This window comes from Schistocerca serialis, chromosome 11, assembly GCF_023864345.2.
Source record: "Schistocerca serialis cubense isolate TAMUIC-IGC-003099 chromosome 11, iqSchSeri2.2, whole genome shotgun sequence".
NCBI classification, from domain to species: Eukaryota; Metazoa; Arthropoda; class Insecta; order Orthoptera; family Acrididae; genus Schistocerca; species Schistocerca serialis.
In genome coordinates, this window is record NC_064648.1 from 126,652,133 (window position 1) to 126,671,418 (window position 19,286).

The window sequence follows — 19,286 nt, forward strand, 5'->3', positions numbered from 1 at the left end:
ATATATTATAATTAGAATATTTCAGTGAAATTTATTACTTACATGCTAAAAATTTGAATATACAGTTGCTAGACTTTTACTGTCTTTAATAATCTGTTGTTATACATGAAAACACCCCGTAAAGATGACACAAAAGCAAACATTACGATTGTAAACAAACAGATTACTTGTTGTGTAACTACCAATTCGCTAAATATGATCTTCTGCAAACCTGTGCAACACACACATTTATGCACTACTGAGCTAACATGGAGTAGGTAAAACGAGATACATCTGTCATATTTTACATCACTGAAAACTGAACGCTAAACCAAGGATGTTGCATTTATACCTGGGTAGAGTAATGAATAAATAAAAGAGAGGCAAGAAACCAGCATCAAAGTCAAGCTACATAGTATGGCTGTTTTTCTGTCATCTGCTGTATTTTTTACTCTATTTTTTGTAATTACTGAAGATTTTATAAAATACGAGTAAAGCTACAAATTTTTTGTAAATATTTTTGCCAGATATTTATGGTATCACTGGAATTGCATGCTCTTATTTAACATTTATGGTGTAATCTTTTTTAATTTATGAATGTGCGAAGACTGAGGAAGAGAAAAATCAAACTTTAAGGTAAGAATTTTGAAATATGTACTATTATGAAGTGGACAGATTACTACTCACCAAGTAGTGGAGATGCTGAGTCACAAATAGGTACAACAAAAAAAAGTAAGCTATTGGCCAAAAACGCCTTCATCAGAATGAAGCCACACACACACACACACACACACACACACACACACACACACACACACACACACACAGTCTCCGGCTGCCGAGATCTGGCCATGGCAGCCACAGACTGTGGTCATGTGCATGAGAGTTGTGTTTGCGTGAGTATCTGTGCATGTGTGTGTGTGTTGACCAAATCAAAAGAAGGCCTGCACATATAACAGACACAAAAAATACAAATGCTAAATTCAAATTTTAAAATGTTAAATTTTCAAAGTTTGTTGCTATTTTATCAAACATGACATGTAGAGTCTGTGGCTGACTACCAATTTACTTGATTATGGCAGAAAAAATAACAGCAATTAGCCACTTTTTGTAATGCTATTTATATAAATAGCACTGTTAACAATTTCAAACTGACAAGTTCATCAGATGGAACAATCATGTCAAGATATTTGTTTCCTACTTTACATCAGTGAAAAATAATGTAAAGCACAAAGAAAGTATCATAAGGTGAACAAGCTGTCTGACGATGAACCTGTCAGTTAGAAATTTGTAACTGTGCTCTTTATATGAATAGCATTATAAAAAGGGGCTGACTGCTGTTATCTTCTCACAAGAATCAACCTGTATCTCAAAGTTTATTGCTAATATCAAGTAGCTTTACTCATAAGGTGTACACTTCCCTTGTATGAGATATTACAGCTGAAAATATGGTGACACAAAGTTCAAGCACATGTTTCTGTTTCGAAGCTCACAGATCTCATGTGCTGAAGACAGAGTGCGCACACGCACACATGTGCACACCCTCTCCCACCTCACCTGTTGCCTTCCCCGGCCTGCCAGTCGCTGTAGCGGCCGCCGTCCTGCACCCGCCGTCCGCCGCTGTCCGTGAATCGCCCGCTGCCCACCTGTCGGGGTCGGTCACCGCCTCCTCCTCTCCACTGCCGCTCCCTCACCCTGCCGCCGCGGCTACTGCCACCGTAAGCTGGCGAACCGTGTGTGTTGTCTGCACCTTCCCCATTTATCACCTGTGGTGCAAACAAGTATGTAACCGATCTTAAAAGACACTTCAAAATTAAACACAAAACAAACAGATTTAATTTTTCATTGTTTAAAAGCATGCTTCACATGTGTAGTATATCTGAAGAAATTCATGTTACCACCATAAGCTGCTTTTTGTGACTAATGCTTTATTATAACTAGTTTTGGCAGACAGTACCATTTACGAGTAAACTCTTATTGTAACGGTGGCATGTGACCAAGTCACAATAAACTGTTGACACTCAGCAAATTTATTCATTTATTTAATTATCTCTGAGTTACATTTGTAATTAATTAATAGGTTATACCTAAAAACAAAGATGATGTGACTTACCAAACGAAAGCGCTGGCACGTCGATAGACACACAAACAAACTCAAACATACACACAAAATTCAAGCTTTCGCAACAAACTGTTGCCTCATCAGGAAAGAGGGAAGGAGGGGGAAAGACGAAAGGATGTGGGCTTTAAGGGAGAGGGTAAGGAGTCATTCCAATCCCGGGAGCGGAAAGACTTACGTTAGGGGGAAAAAAGGACAGGTATACACTCGCACTCACACACACACTCCCGTTACCCACCAGGCCTCAATCTCCGCTAATTTCAAGTTGCCGCCGCTCATACCTTACCTGTCATTCAACAACATCTTTGCCTCTGTACTTCCGCCTCGACTGACATCTCTGCCCAAACTCTTTGTCTTACACATGTCTGTTCGTGTCTGCATATGTGCGGATGGATATGTATGTATGTGTGTGTGTGTGTGTGTGTGTGTGTGTGTGTGTGTGTGTGTGTGTGTGTGTGTGTGTGTGTGAGCGCGCGCGCGTGCATACCTGTCCCTTTTTCCCCCCTAAGGTAAGTCTTTCCCCTCCCAGGATTTGAATGACTCCTTACCCTCTCCCTTAAAACCCACATCCTTTCGTCTCGTCTTTCCCTCTCCTTCCCTCTTTCCTGATGAAGCAACCGTGGGTTGCAAAAGCTTGAATGTTGTGTGTGTGTTTGTGTTTGATAGTGTCTCTATCAACATACCAACACTTTCATATATACAGTCATGATCTTCACATATCTTAAATCATCATTATTGTCTATAGCAAGGCCCATATCTCTCTCAAGTGCTCGCCACACTTCACTGCAGCATCGTTGGCCAACCATGGGTTTTAGAAAGTGTATGGGGCCAGCAAGGATGGACCGGTCAACAGGTGTGTCATCGTTTGTTTTTTCCAAATTGGCAGGACTCTTCTTTGGTTATTCCACTTTAATATGTTATCCTTTGATCTTACCATTTGACACCTAAGTCTATTTAGGCTCTTCCACACACTACATTCCAAATGTGATCCAGCAGGAAGTTTTTATTTAATGTTCCAACTTTTTAGGCTGCCTTTATCCAATTTCTGTTTCCACATTGATTCTCTGGTTGTAGGTCGACTTTCATTTAGTGGATGTTCAACTTTTATCAAATTTTTCTTAGATTTAAATCTCTCCACCGCTGGCTGGTGTGCGTACAGTAGATGTCTTCTATCTTCGCACTGCCTGCTTCATTCAGCCATCACCAACGTTTGTCGTCTGATCTGCGGGAGGGGGGGCTATTCCAGAACACATATAATGGAAATCGCGGTTTGTAGACTTCAGGCATCCCATAATTAATAGACATGAGTCATTCAATGCTGCATCTTGCTTCGGGGCATGTGTCGATCTTCTCCATACGGAGCATGCATATTCAGCTGGAGCAAAGCACAATGCCAGTGATGATGCACGTAGAATTTCAGGATTTGCTCCCCAGTGTGAGTTGATAAGTTTGCGGATTATACTGTTCAGTGAGTTGGCTTTCGCTCTAGTTTTTTCTACATGTTTCTTGTAAGACAATGTTCAGCCTAATGTGACTCCAAGATAAACTGGGTTTGGGCAGTGTTTAAGTTTAACTGAGTGCCATTCCAATTGTAACTCCCTGTTTGCTTCCTTATTGTTCAGATGAAATAAACAAGTCTGTATCTTTGCTGAATTCAGTCGAAGCTGGTTCCCATTCTAATATTTAGTTAATACTTCTAAGGCATCTGTTAGGTTTCTCTCAATATGTTTGTTTGATCTGGATTGGCAGGCAATGGCTACATCATCAACGTAGATAAAACTTCTTGTCGTTGGCCCACCTGGTTGGTCATTTGTGTACAGCTTGAAAAGTGGAGGGGACAAAACACTATCTTGTGGGAGCCCATCATCAAATGTGCAGGCCGAATAAACAGTGTCAACATTTTGTGTTACTCCAACATATGATACTGCTAAAATGACTTCACTTGAAAATTTTTTGTCATACCAAATCTAGTCGTCAATACAGCACTAGTCACCAGTAACACGAAATTCTTCGAATACATTAAGGCTGTGGAGCACGATTTAAATAATGAATACTACACCAGTTACTTGTTTTTTCAGGCTTAGCACGGAGCGTTTCAAGAATTTATTCTCATTTTCAAGTGAATTTGTTTACATGAATATTTTTGGTGGTGTTTTCATGTGTTATTTTCTGCCTCTCTTGACTCTTTTTGATATTGTTATACTGCAATCTGAAAAACTGACAAAATGAATATTTGAGTGTTTTTAAATGCCAAAGTTAGAAATAGTATATATTGAAAATTCCTTCCAGTTTGCCCTATGTAGTAGCTACTGCATAGGACAAACTGGTAGGAATTTTCATATTAAATACACTGAACACATCAACTGTTACACACATAATGAATTAACAAAATCAGCAAAAGAAACACACGTAAGAAACACTAGACACCCAATCGAAAACATAGAAGATCTTAAAATACTCCACTACTTCCAAAGATCATATACAATGGATTTAATGGAGGAGCTTGGAATTTTTTTAGAACACAAAAAGCAAGGAGAAAAAATTCTCAATGATAAACTAGGTAGTGAATCAGGTAATTTTTTCAAATGTTTCTCCTGCATATGATAAGTGTAGTAATTTTCATAAATGTGTACATTGCCTCATTAGAAAAAAAACCTAATCAATAATCCAGTCATAAAAGTACATTTTACGTGTGTGACATTCTATATAACAGAGGAGGCACAATATCTGCAAGCAGCAAAAAATACCACTTCTAACATTACCATCAAAAATACTCAGATTCATTTTGTCTTTTTTTTTTTTTTTTTTTTTTTTTTTTTTTTTTTTTTTTTTTTTTTTTTTTTTTTTTTTTTTTTTACAAACATTCGATAGGTGTACCATGAGTGATCCGGCAGACGTCAATACGGTAATCGAATTCTTGCCATTCCCATCCCAGCATGGCATCGTCGACTTGTGGCAGTCACTTCCCGAATTCTCTCCCGGAGCTCTGCTACATCACGTGGTAGAGGCGGTACATCCACCAGATCTTTACTGTATCCCCACAGATAAAAGCGACACTGAGTGGGATCTGGTGATTGGGGAGGCCATTTCGTGAAACAGCTGTCCCCTTCTGTAGCAGGGCTGATCCATCGAAGCGGCAGCTCCGTGTTCGGGTACCCTCAAACTTCATGATGAAAATGGGGTGCAGCCCCATACTGCTGAAAGATGAACGGAGAGTCTGATTGCGTTTGAGGCATCAGCCATTGCTGCAACATGTCTACGTAGGAATATCCAGTGACAATGCTCTCCGCAAAGAAGAGTGGCCCGTACAGTTTTCGATGTGACGAGGCACAAAAAACATTTACGTTTGGGGAATCACGCTCAAATTCAGTGCAATCGTGTGGATGCTTTGTACCCCAGATTTGACCATTGTGCCTGTTCACTTTCCCATTAGTGTGAAAAGTGGCTTCATCGCTAAAAATTAATCGATCAACAATGCCATCCCCATCCTCATTGAATTATTGCAACTGCGAACAAAACTCAAAACACTTCTCTTTGTCATTGTCACTGAGATTCTGCACTAGCTCCAATTTGAATGGTATCACAAACAACTCCTGTCGCAGGACTTTCCACACTATCAATGGAGCCATTTCAAGTTCGTGGGATACACTTTTGTGGCGGCGTTCGTAGCGACAAGCAATTCGCTGTAGAAACGGCTTACGAAGTCACCGCCACACTTTTAATAGCGGGCCGACCGGTCCGCTGGAACAGTGAACAGAAAGATGAAAACCCAAACACTCTGATTAAATAAAAGTCGGTACTTATCTTTATTAACGAAGATACAGAAACACAGTAGTGAACTCCGTGTCTACAGAAATCTGTCTAGTTCGAGTCGGAGCGGCTAGGTCAGCGTCGGCTGACGACAAACAACAACTCTGCTGCGATGAACACACAACTGACTAGCAAGTACACAATTCGGTGGCGAGTATACAACTGAGCGGCGAATACAGAACTGTCCTAGCGCTCGCGACTCCAGCGCTTAAGAACCCAGAAGCCAGCGGTGGCGCGCGCAGACTTGCGGCGATTTCCTGTCTCGCTGGCGCTGCTTATGCGGACGGCGTCCGGACTTTGATGCTGCCAACCTTTTTGGCAGCGGGCTCGGGTGGCATTACTGGCTAGGATATAACATACACGACACACCGTTTTTTTGGACTCCTTACATGTGTCTCTCGTACGCGCTCCACATTCACTTCACTCACACTGGGACGACTGCTTCTCTTTGCCGGGCACAAGCAACCCGTGGTAATGAATTTGTTGTGCCAGTGATAATTGGCCTTCCTTGTTGGTGGCTTCTTACTGTACTTGGCTCTAAACATCCGTTTAACAGCTGTAGCACACTTGTTTTTGTCGAACTCCAACACACAGAAAGCTCGCTCCGCACCTGAACTCACCATGTTTGCACCTAGCGCTGACTATCGGCAGGTTACCAAAGTACGCTGTAGCGGTATACATGAAAAAACCTTTCAGGGTTTCTCTTCAAAATGACATATGTATGATATCTGTACAATGTTTGGTTCTTGTGTAATAAATAATTGAAAGTGTTTCCAGATTCTATGTACATCCTGTATGTTCAACATGACCGTGCAATAACTACTTACAGATGGCAATACTAGTTGTGGAGGCTATATAAAGCATGTCTGGAGAACACATACAACAGTGTAATCATTCTCATAATGAAAAATAGAGCTATTTATCTGACATCCAAAAGGGAATGATCATTGGATTCCAAGCCAAGGGTGGAAGCATTTCCGAAAAGACAATTTTTTAAATTTTTTGCACGCCATCCTGTTTAAAGTTCACTGCGTATGACAAAACAGCACTCTCCAAAACAAGTGTCTAAGTAAGCAGTTGCACCATGGGCCACAGATGACAGGAATGAACAATGGCTGCAGATCCATATATGGGCAAATAGAAATGCAACTGTTGAGCAATTGACGGCCCATACGAACCAAGAGGCTACTACGAGTGCCTCCTCATCTACTATTCAGCAAACACTGCTGCTCATGGGCCTCTGCAGCAGGTACCTGCTCACGCACCCGTGCTGACTGGTGTTCATCACCGATGAAGGCCGGAATTCGTACACCAGTGCCGCAACTGGGCATCTACCGAGTGGCGAAAGGTGGCTTTTTCAGACAAATCGGGTTTTAGCCCTCACTGGATGCACGGCTGTTGGCGTGTACGGCATGAAACGCCTGAAAGCAAACACCCTGCAACCATCTATAGAAGGTTCCAAGCCAGAAGGCATTCCCTGGGTGATTCCTGTCGTTCTGAAAGGTGCAACAGATCAACACAAGTATGGATTTATCCTTGCAGATCATGTCCACCATTACATGCAGTTTGTTTTTCCTCGATACAATGGCATTTACCGGCTGCAACGTGTAACACAGCTCACTGTGTACATGCATGACTAAGGGCATTAGAATGTATTTACCATACTCCTCTCGTCAACAAACTCCCCAGATTTTAAACAACCGAGAATCTGTGGGACCACCTCAAAATGAGCTGTTCGTGGCACGTATCCTCAATCGAGAAACCTAGCGCATCTGGCACATCCCAGTTCTCTCCCTACATGCCTACACTGCAAAATATGGTTTTGCAGGTGGTCACAATGTGACAGGACAGTGTAGTTGTCAATAAAGCACTATTCACTAAAAGCAGCTCATGGTGCTAACACAAATTTCTTCAAAAAGTAAATTGTCCTTAAAGCCAGAGACTGGTTCAGACAGCACAGTGCTACATTAGGCACGGTTCTTGAAATGTAGCAATCCGGAACTGATCCACTTGCTCTGATAACACTCCTAATATAAATACTATTTTTGCTTCTCTTTCGTGTTTTATTTAATTGACTTATACACCATGTGTTGCTCGGTGGTAAAGTGCCACACTACAAACACAAAGGTCTTGGGTTCAATCCCTGGTCAATGACAATGTTTAGTTGTGGAAAATATTGAGTTGCCCCAAAGTTCCGAATCCGCATTAAACTGCACGCCCCCATATAAATGGCTGGGTAAGTTAGTTCAAAGGTCGGAAGAAGGTAACTGCATACCCCTTCCAAAATGACTAGTATAGCACTGTGGTGTTCAAAACAATTTTCATATTGACGATTGCTTTACTTTGGCATGTACACCATACACACATGAAATATCCGAATTATTTTCCATGTTGTAATTTTTTAAATCTTATCAGCTTTAGATTTGGGAAACGAACAAGAGAAGCAATATTGGCACTATGTTAAATTTTGGGGAGAAGATTAGAAGTAGACAAAAAAGTACATAATTTATTGATGTAGAAAAGACATATGATACGGTTGAATGGAAGTTATTACTTAGAGCAGGGCTTCCCAACCTTTTCAGCTGGCGGACACCTTCTTCAGTCGAAAATCCATGGCGGACCTCTACTCAGTCAAGAGCACAGTAACTTCGAATTTCAGAACGAAACCCATGGGAACTGAAAGCTTCTTAATGCAGGTGCCATGTTCCCAATGACCCCCCCCCCCCCCCCCCCCCCCCAAGTATCAATAGTCTTTGGTTTAGAGATGAATGAAAACAACTTGAAATTAACGATCCAATTTTAATTCCCACTGTATCCAGACACACACTAGTGGATTTACTCCCTTTGGCACTTAACATTTCACACGCTGGAGCTGTCTTCTTCCAAGAGCAATCAACGTCACGTCCAAACTGTTCGCTGTTGACAAGCTGTCGCTTATGGTCTGTTCACTTCCACTATTTGGCTACTGTTGCGTAAGGAGCATGCATATTTCGTAACAGTCGTGTGTGTGTGTGTGTGTGTGTGTGTGTGTGTGTGTGTGTGTGATTTTTCGTGAAATCCAAAGAAAAATGTTCAAATGTATGTAAAGTCTTCCTTCGGTCGTCCTCCCTCCTCATTCATTTCAACTGGAAATTTCCCTTGCTGTGAAGGCGATGGAGAAACTGCAGCCTTCTTCAATGATCCTGACTTCAGCCACCGATCCATGTTAGAAGTAATAAACTGGTCAAAAATCGACTTATGAAACAGGTAGTGCACTGACAAGGCAAGTTTAACATTTAATGATGCCTGGGGCTGAATACGTGCCAGCGAGCGCTGTGATTGGTCGACAAAGCTCGCTCCGCGCACGCGTAAAAGGTTTCAGCGCACAAACGACCCCCGTATTGTTGCTAAACAGTCGATCAGAGAAGCCGCATTCTCCGGCATTAAACAGTGTATATGTTCTCACTTAGGAACCGCAATGGCTGCTTGGGGATATGACCTGAGGTGAAAGCACACGTTTTTCACATGGGGGGGGGGGGGGGGGGGGGGGAAGTTGTGATGAATTTGATTTTCACATTTTTATTCAATAATTTTACTCATTATTTTAAACGATTTGGTGAAAGGTGGCCGCGGATCCCCTAGAAAGAGCCGGCGGACCCCTAAGGGTCTGGATATTAATGGTAAAAAAGAAAGAAACAAATATGAGGAGAGTGAGACAGGGATGCCCTTTATTACGTATGTCGTACACTCATAAAGGATATCCTAACAACAATGAAACAAAAGATGACTGGAATCAAAATTAATGGTGTGCATATTTACTGCATCAGATTTGCTGCTGATTTGCAGCATTGGCACACTCAGAGAAGGAACTAAAAATAAATATCAAGAAGACAAAAATCATGGTTATACACAAGAAAGGGGGTGGAGGTCCAATTGACATACGAACACACAGTGAGCAATTAGATGCGGCTATAGAGCCCCTTAGGGAGATAGCTTTCGGGGCTGGAAAGATAGCCAATGCACACTCAGTACGTCTGCCAGGGCGGCCTCACCCGAGATGTGGAGGTGGCCTTGCCTGAGGCTGTCGAGCACGCAGGCTGCAGTCTTCTGCAAGTTGTGGCTCACATCGGCACCGACGATGCCTTTTGCACAGGTTCTGGGGCCATCTTCAGATGTTACAAGCAGCTGGCAGAGGTGGTAAAGATTGTTGGCCTCACACGCAGGGTGCAAACAGAGCTTGCTATTTGCAGGATCATTCCAAGAGTCGACTGGGGTCCTTTGGTTTGGAGCTGTGTGAAATGCCTCAGCCAAATGATTAATCGTCTGTGTAATGGTGTCGGACGCAAATTCTGGATATGTGTTATCTGGTGTGGATTTCTAGGACTCCCTTTGATAGATCAGGGGAGCACTACACAAAGGAAACAGCTACTCAGGTAGCAGAGTACTTGTGGAGTGCACATGGGGGGGTTTCAGGCTACGCAGTAGTTTGAGGTACTCTCACGAACACTCACCAGTCGATACGCACATAGCGAAATCAGACTGTGTTCAGAGTAAAGGCTGTTTGACTGTAAAAACTTTATCAGTAAACTGTCAAAGTATGCACAGCAAATTTCCCGAGTTTACTGCCCTCCAGAAAAGTTCTCAACCTCAATGTAGTCTCAGGACTGGGAGCTGACTAAAACCCACAGTAAAGCTCTGAGATATTTAGCGAATCTTGGAATGTTTATCAGACTGACAGATTACGGGGGTGTTCATTGCAGTTGACAAAAATATTGTCTTTGCTGAGGTTGAAATTGAGTGCAATAGTGAAATTACATTGCGTGCATAACAGGTCCAGGTGAAACCAAGTTAATTGTTGAATGTTTTTACTGACCACCTGACCCTGCTGTGACTGTTATAGAGTCATTCAAAGAAACTCCATGGTCAGTTGTTCATAAAAACAGGGTGTTTCAAAAATGACCGGTATATTTGAAACGGCAATAAAAACTAAACGAGCAGCGATAGAAATACACCGTTTGTTGCAATATGCTTGGGACAACAGTACATTTTCAGGCGGACAAACTTTCGAAATTACAGTAGTTACAATTTTCAACAACAGATGGCACTGCAAGTGATGTGAAAGATATAGAAGACAACGCAGTCTGTGGGTGTGCCATTCTGTACGTCGTCTTTCTGCTGTAAGCGTGTGCTGTTCACAACGTGCAAGTGTGCTGTAGACAACATGGTTCATTCCTTAGAACAGAGGATTTTTCTGGTGTTGGAATTCCACCGCCTAGAACACAGTGTTGTTGCAACAAGACGATGTTTTCAACGGAGGTTTAATGTAACCAAAGGACCGAAAAGCGATACAATAAAGGATCTGTTTGAAAAATTTCAACGGACTGGGAACGTGACGGATGAACGTGCTGGAAAGGTAGGGCGACCGCGTACGGCAACCACAGAGGGCAACGCGCAGCTAGTGCAGCAGGTGATCCGACAGCGGCCTCGGGTTTCCGTTCGCCGTGTTGCAGCTGCGGTCCAAATGACGCCAACGTCCACGTATCGTCTCATGTGCCAGAGTTTACACCTCTATCCATACAAAATTCAAACGCGGCAACCCCTCAGCGCCGCTACCATTGCTGCACGAGAGACATTCGCTAACGATATAGTGCACAGGATTGATGACGGCGATATGCATGTGGGCAGCATTTGGTTTACTGACGAAGCTTATTTTTACCTTGACGGCTTCGTCAATAAACGGAACTGGCGCATATGGGGAACCGAAAAGCCCCATGTTGCAGTCCCATCGTCCCTGCATCCTCAAAAAGTACTGGTCTGGGCCGCCATTTCTTCCAAAGGAATCATTGGCCCATTTTTCAGATCCGAAACGATTACTGCATCACGCTATCTGGACATTCTTCGTGAATTTGTGGCGGTACAAACTGCCTTAGACGACACTGCGAACACCTCGTGGTTTATGCAAGATGGTGCCCGGCCACATCGCACGGCCGACGTCTTTAATTTCCTGAATGAATATTTCGATGATCGTGTGATTGCTTTGGGCTATCCGAAACATACAGGAGGCGGCGTGGATTGGGCTCCCTATTCGCCAGACATGAACCCCTGTGACTTCTTTCTGTGGGGACACTTGAAAGACCAGGTGTACCGCCAGAATCCAGAAACAATTGAACAGCTGAAGCAGTACATCTCATCTGCATGTGAAGCCATTCCGCCAGACACGTTGTCAAAGGTTTCGGATAATTTCATTCAGTGACTACGCCACATTATTGCTACGCATGGTGGATATGTGGAAAATATCGTACTATAGAGTTTCCCAGACCGCAGCGCCATCTGTTGTTGACAATTGTAACTAGTGTAATTTTGAAAGGTTGTCTGCCTGAAAACGTACTGTTGTCCCAAGCATATTGCAACAAACGGTGTATTTCTATCGCTGCTCGTTTAGTTTTTATTGCCGTTTCAAATATACCGGTCATTTTTGGAACACCCTGTACCTAGATTATGCAATACTAGTTGGAGGTGACTTTAATCTACTGTGTGTGTGTGTGTGTGTGTGTGTGTGTGTGTGTGTGTGTGTGTGTGCTCGCACACATTTCTTCTACAGCTTGAGAAAGGAAATTCATTCTGAAAGTTAGCAAAGCTCTGTATCTTTTGTTTGTGTGTCTGTTGACGACACAGCACTTCTGCCTTTCGGTGAGTTGTCTCTTTATTCCTAAGCAATTCATTGACAATATGGTTATAGGACATGAGGTTTTCTGTTTTGTCAAGTGCACAATTCTACATTTCTATCTCTGTACCACTTTGAAACCTTATCGAGATTTGACTGAACATTTACGTAGCTTCTTTCAGATGGTACTTTGTTATAGATAAGTGCAGCATCTGCAAAAAGTCACAAGTTACTGTTAATATTGCCTGTAAGGTATTTAATATACAGCAGACAACTTCACACTAATTAGTCTGAACTGCGAGCATTCCACCAGGAAATCACTGATCCAGTGACAGAACTGACGCAACACACTGCAGACCCACAATTTCATTACAAGCTGCTTGTGAGAAACATTGTCAAAAGCCTTCTGGAAATCTAGAAATATGAAATCAACTTTAATTCCCCTGTCGACAGCACTCATTACATCGTGCGAGTAAAGAGGCAGTTGTGTTTCACGAGAACTGTATTTTCTGAGTCCACTTTCTATGTCAATGGATCATTTTCTTTGCGGTGTTTCATTATGCTGGAACACAGTACATGTCCCAAAATTCTAATACACTATGTCATCGAAAATATCCGGACACAACCAAAGACATACGTTTTTCAAATTAGGTGCATTGTGCTGCCACCTACTGCCAGGTACTCCATACCGGTGACCTCAGTAGTCATCAGACATCAGACATAAGAGAGCTGAATGGGGAGCTCTGCAGAACTTTCGGACTTCAAACCTGGTCGGGTGATTGGGTGTCACTTGTGTCATACGTCTGTACACGAGATTTCCACACTCCTAAACATCCCTAGGTCCACTGTTTCTGATGTGATAGTGAAGTGGAAACATGAAATGACACGTACAGCACAAAAGCGTACAAGCCGACCTCATCTGTTGACTGACAGACCGCCGACAGTTGAAGAGGGTTATAATGTGTAATAGCCAGACCATCTATCCAGACCATCACACAGGAATTCCAAACTGCATCAGGATCCACTGCAAGTACTATAACAGTTAGGCGGGAGGCGAGAAAACTTTGATTTCATGGTCAAGCAGCTGCTCGTAAGTCACACATCACGCTGGTAAATTCCAAAAGATGCCTCGCTAGGTGTCAGGAGTGTAAATATTGGATGACCGAACAGTGGAAAAACATTGTGTGGAGTGACGAATCACGGTACACAATGTGGCGATCCGAAGGCAGGGTGTGGGTATGGGCAGTGGTTTTATGGTGTGGTTGTGTTTTTCATGGAATGGGCTTGCACCCCTTGTTGTTTGGCACAGCATTATCACAGCACAGGCCTATACTGATATTTTAAATACCTTCTTGCTTCCCACTGTTGAAGAGCAATTCGCGGATGGCAACTGCATCTTTCAACACAATCGAGCACCTGTTCATAATGCACGGCCTGTGGCAGAGTGGTTACATGACAGTTATATCCCTCTAATGGACTGGCCTGCACAAAGTCCCAACCTGAATCCTATAAAATACTTTTACGATGTTTTGGAACGGCGACTTCGTGTCAGGCCTCACTGACCGACATTGATACCTCTCCTCAGTGCAGCACTTCATGAAGAATGGGCTGCCATTCCCCAAGAAACATTCCAGCACCTGATTGAACGTATGCCTGCGAGAGTGGAAGCTGTTATCAAAGCTAAGGGTGGGCCAACACCAAACTGAATTCCAGCATTACCGATGGAGGGCACCATGAACTTGTATGTCATTTTCAGCCTGGTGTCCAGATACTTTTGATCATACAGAGTAAATGCAGATTCTACCCAACAGAGATGGGTCGTTCGCGAACTAACAGGTCTAAAGGAACAGTTCACCAAGATGAACGGAACGAGCGAGGAACGAATTCTAAGGAACCGTCTTTCATAGTTCACTTCGGTCGCGGCTTTCTACTTATAGTTCCCGGGAACGGGAAACGGTCGGTCTCGTTTCCAAACGGCATGTCAGCCGGTCTCGTTCCAGCCTTGGTCCCATTTGCCTCTCTGTGTCGGTCTCACTCGGCCAGACTAGTCCTCCTTCGGGTACCCGCTTGTCACAGTTCCACTGCCGACTGCTCATAGTTCAGTATAGATTAGTAGTTGTTTGTTTCGTTCTCTTTGCACGCCCATTCTAGATCTGTGTCAAACCTTTTTTGAATTCTAAACTTCTGGTTCTTTTCGTATTCTACTCAGCGCCCAAGACCGATAATTAAAATTACATAATTAATTTTACAACTACGTGGTAAGTAATACATACGTCTTTCCTGGTAACAAAATGGCGTATGAGCTTACTTCACTATTTCGATAAACAGCAGAAGAAATTCTTGTAAAAATGCAAGAATTTTTGTTGTTACACATGCAAAGGAAGTAGGCACAGCACACACTAGTGGCCATTTTCCATCTTTTTTCGATCCAAGGTAAAAGAGCATGTTCATTGCTATGGAAGGTAGACGGACTTACAACCGAATGAAGCCCGCGTTCCATAATCAAGTGTCTGGTGTCACATTTTGTAAAGAGAATATAACTCCTACAATATTATTTCAGTGGAGCAAGAAAAGTCGGCCCTGAGTACTAGACTGCTCATTGTCGCTTACCAATCCTCATCTATTGTTTCAAAGTTGTTTCATTAGCTTATTTGTTATTTCTTCACTGCCTAATTATTACATGTTTATCTATTCTGCTCGTAGCAGTTGTAAATAGGCTGTTTAGGTTTTTATGTTGGTAGCGCCACGTAGCGCTCTGTATGAAAATCACTGACTGTGCTGTGTGCAGTCTGTGGTTGGTTTGCGTTGTTGGAATATTTGCTATTGTAGTGTTGGGCAGTTGGATGTGAAAAGCACATAGCGTTGCGCAGTTGGAGGTGAGCAGCCAGCAGTGGTGAATGTGGGGAGAGAGATGGCGGAGTTTTGAGAGCGGACGATCTGGACGTGTGTACGTCAAAAAAAGGAAATTTGTAAAACTGGATGTCATGAACTGATATATATATATATTATGACTTTTGAACACTATTAAGGTAAATACATTGTTTGTTCTCCATCAAAATCTTTCATTTGCTAACTATGCCTATCAGTAGTTAGTGCCTTCAGTAGTTAGAATCTTTTATTTAGCTGGCAGTATTGGCACATGCTGTATTGCAGTAGCTCGAGTAACGAAGATTTTTGTGAGGTAAGTGATTCATGAAAGGTATAGGTTTTTGTTAGTCAGGGCCATTCTTTTTTAGGGATAATTGAAAGTTAGATTGCGATGTGCTAAAAAATATTGTGTGTCAGTTTAGTGTTGATCAGAATAAGTAAAGAGAGGAATGTCTGAGTACATTCAGTTTTGCTCAGCTGTTTGAAAATCTAATAACGTCATTCTTTACATTCAAAGGGGAAGTTTCAGGGTCAACAAATCGTGCATAATTGGCAAGCAGTCTGTACTCAGTGCCGACTTTTTGTGCGCTACCTTATATTATTTCACTGCTATCAGCGACATTACGCTACAGTTCGCTAAACGAGATGTTTCGCAGAATCTCGAAACTTAAAAGAGTGAGAGAATTCTGTTAAAGTGCCCCCTCTTGGCGCCTTCCATCCTTCAGTCACCTATGCTACTAATTTTCAATTTTTCATAAGAACCATATACCGAGTACAATGAACGGTGAACGAGTAAAAATGAACGGTTCCCAAAAAAAGAGCTATCACCAGTGAACTAGTTCCCAAGGATGAAGACTTTTCCCATCTCTACTACCCAAGCCTGCAGGTCGTTCTGCTGTATTTGATCACGAATGACACCTGTGCAATGTCCTCGATACATTGCAAGTGTCAGTCGTGATCCGAACAGTGTTCTCGTAGCTGTGCACTAAGTCGGAGCTAAGCGAATTCAAACACGGGCAAACCGTCAGTGCTCGTAAAGCGTATGTTTCTGTAACCAAGATAGTCAAAATGTTTGGTGTTTCAAAAGGCATTGTATCAAAGATTTAAACTGCACACAGGGAAAGCAGGAAATCATTATCCACAAGTCACAACACGGATGAAAGCGTGAGTCGAGTGAACACGAAAGACAGTTATTGAAGAGGATTGAGACGAAAAATTAATGACACCTGCAGAAGTCACTGCAGAACTGAATGTCATACTCGCGAATCCTGTCAGTGCCAAAACAAAGTGATGGGAGCTCCACAAGCAGGAAATTTCAGCGCAAGTTAGAATTCTGCAACCACTCCTAAGTGTTGCAAATGCCTGTAACAAGAAAACTTGGTGCCACAGCCATAAATCTTGGATTACAGAGCAGTGAAAGAGTGTAATTTGGTTGGCTTAATCTTGTTTTACAGTGTTAACAACCTCTGATTGATTTCGTATCATGAGATCGAAGTAGTGTAGGTTTGATGATAATTTGGGCAGCCATATCACGGTATTCCGTAAGCCCCGTAGTCAACTGCCACAGATTATGTGACCATTTTTGCTGTCAGGTCCATCCCATGCTACACTGTTTGTCTTCCAACAGCGATGCTATGTTCCGAGATGACAGGCCCCGTTCACACAGCTCACAAAGCCCACGGCTGGTTTAGTGAGTAAGAGGGTGAATTGTCACATCTTGCCTGGGCACCACAGTCACCAGATCTCAATATTATTGACCCTTTGTGTACTTTGGAGAGAAGGGTGTGTGATTGCTACCTGCGTCTACTGTTTTGCAAGAATTGTGTAAGACTCCCTTGGAAATCATGTTGTGTTGTTGTTGTGGTCTTAAGTCCTGAGACTGGTTTGATGCAGCTCTCCCTGCTACTCTATCCTGTGCAAGCTTCTTCGTCTCCCAGTACTTACTGCAACCTACATCCTTCTGAATCTGCTTAGTGTATTCATCTCTTGGTCTCCCTCTATGATTTTGACCCCCCGACGATGCCCTCCAATACTAAATTTCTGATCCCTTGATGCCTGAGAACGTGTCCTACCAACCGATCCCTTCATCTATTCAAGTTGTGCCACAAACTCCTCTTCTCCCCAATTCTATTCAATACCTCCTCATTAGTTATGTGATCTGCCCATCTAATCTTCAGCATTCTTCTGTAGCACCACATTCCGAAAGCATCTATTCTCTTCTTGTCTAAACTATTTATCGTCCACGTTTCACTTCCATACGTGGCTACACTCCATACAAATACTTTCAGAAACGGCTTCCTGACATTTAAATCTATACTCGCTGTTAACAAATTTCTCTTCTTCAGAAAGGCTTTCCTTGCCATTGCCAGTCTACATTTTATATCCTCTCTACTTCGACCATAATCAGTTATTTTGCTCCCTAAACAGCAAAACTCCTTTACTACTTTAAGCGTCTCATTTCCTAATCTGATTCCCTCAGCATCAACCAATTTAATTCGACTACATTCCATTATCCTCGTTTTGCTTTTGTTGATGTTCATCTTATACCCTCCTTTCAAGACACTGTCCATTCCGTTCAACTGCTCTTCCAAGTCCTTTGCTGTCTCTGACAGAATTACAATGTCATCGGCGAACCTCAAAGTTTTTATTTCTTCTCCGTGGATTTTAATACCTACTCTGAACTTTTCTTTTGTTTCTTTTACTGCTTGCTCAATATACAGATTGAATAACATCGGGGATAGGCTACAACCCTCTCTCACTCCCTTCCCAACCACTGCTTCCCTTTCATACCCTGGAAACCATACACGACCTGTAGTTATTCATTTGAAAGACAACTGGATGCTGTTTTGACTGCCGACAGTTTTCCTACACATGTGTTAGTCACGGTAATGTGTTTTAGTTTTGGTGTTTCCATATTTTTGTCTACCCCCGTACAGCAAGATCAGTCAGATTTGAACAAAGAGTCACCATTATCATCAGGAACAAACAGCAGATGCCGAATCAACAGGTACCGCTGAGGAAAACAGCTACACCACTAGAGAAAATAGTTTTATGGACAATGGCAGTGAAGTACTGCAAGCGCCCACGGTGAGATGTACTGTATACTCCAAATGGGCACTTCATTCAGCAGTGTGTGATAGTACTACACTTGTAGGAGTGATGGAGAGCACGCCATTACCACCTCCCCATGCTACTTCTCGGGTGAAATGTGACGGTGCTTCAAGCCAGTTTGCCTTGGTGACTAATAGAAATTATGTAACTGATGACCGACTGACAGAAACAGTCACTCCACCACAGAATGAAAATTTCACTCCACATCGTACATCGGCGGTACTCACTGGCGAATCCGAGGTGGGACGGCGCGCCGGTGACGGTGGCCGGTCGTACTCGGGCGCCGGCTCCCGCCAGTTGCGGTTGCGGGCGTCGTCTGCCCCCGCGGGCTGCCGGCGCTGCTGCGGCTGCCAGCCGCCCCTCCCACCCCCGCCCCTCCCCCGGCCCCTGGCCGATCCGCGCCACTGCGTGTCCGGCCGCCTCTTGGCACCCTGCCCGAAAGGGGCACGGCGCGATGCGAGCCCACCGTCACCGTCTCCGCCGGTGCTGCCCTTCTCGCTGTCACCATTACCCTTGCTGCTGCTGTTGTTGTTGTTGCTGCTGCTGCTGTTGTCTGTGGTGCTGCTCTCACTGACGATCCCATTCACACAGCTACCGTTCTCAGTTGACACGTCGGCCCTGCCAGCAGACTTGTCTTGTGTTGAGCCTGCCCCCTGCTGCTGTTGGGCTGCTGGGATGAATTCAGGAGCATCCTGAGTGAGAAACAGAAGTTAGCAACTACACTTTTTTACGTATAGTTCTCCAGCTGCTGTAAAT

At 43.2% G+C, this 19,286-nt stretch overlaps 1 protein-coding gene across 1 annotated transcript in view; it reads right to left on the bottom strand.

Annotated features, from left to right (window-relative positions):
* The window catches only part of LOC126426914 (transcriptional repressor NF-X1), a 264,170-nt gene extending 245,285 nt beyond the window's left edge, over nt 1-18,885 (bottom strand). The window contains exons 1-2 of the mRNA XM_050089018.1: nt 18,758-18,885; nt 1,537-1,745 (exon numbers count right to left, since the gene is read on the bottom strand). The gene's annotated coding sequence lies outside the window, so the exon portion shown is untranslated. The remainder of the gene's footprint in view (nt 1-1,536; nt 1,746-18,757) is intronic.
* Nucleotides 18,886-19,286: the final 401 nt, after the last annotated feature.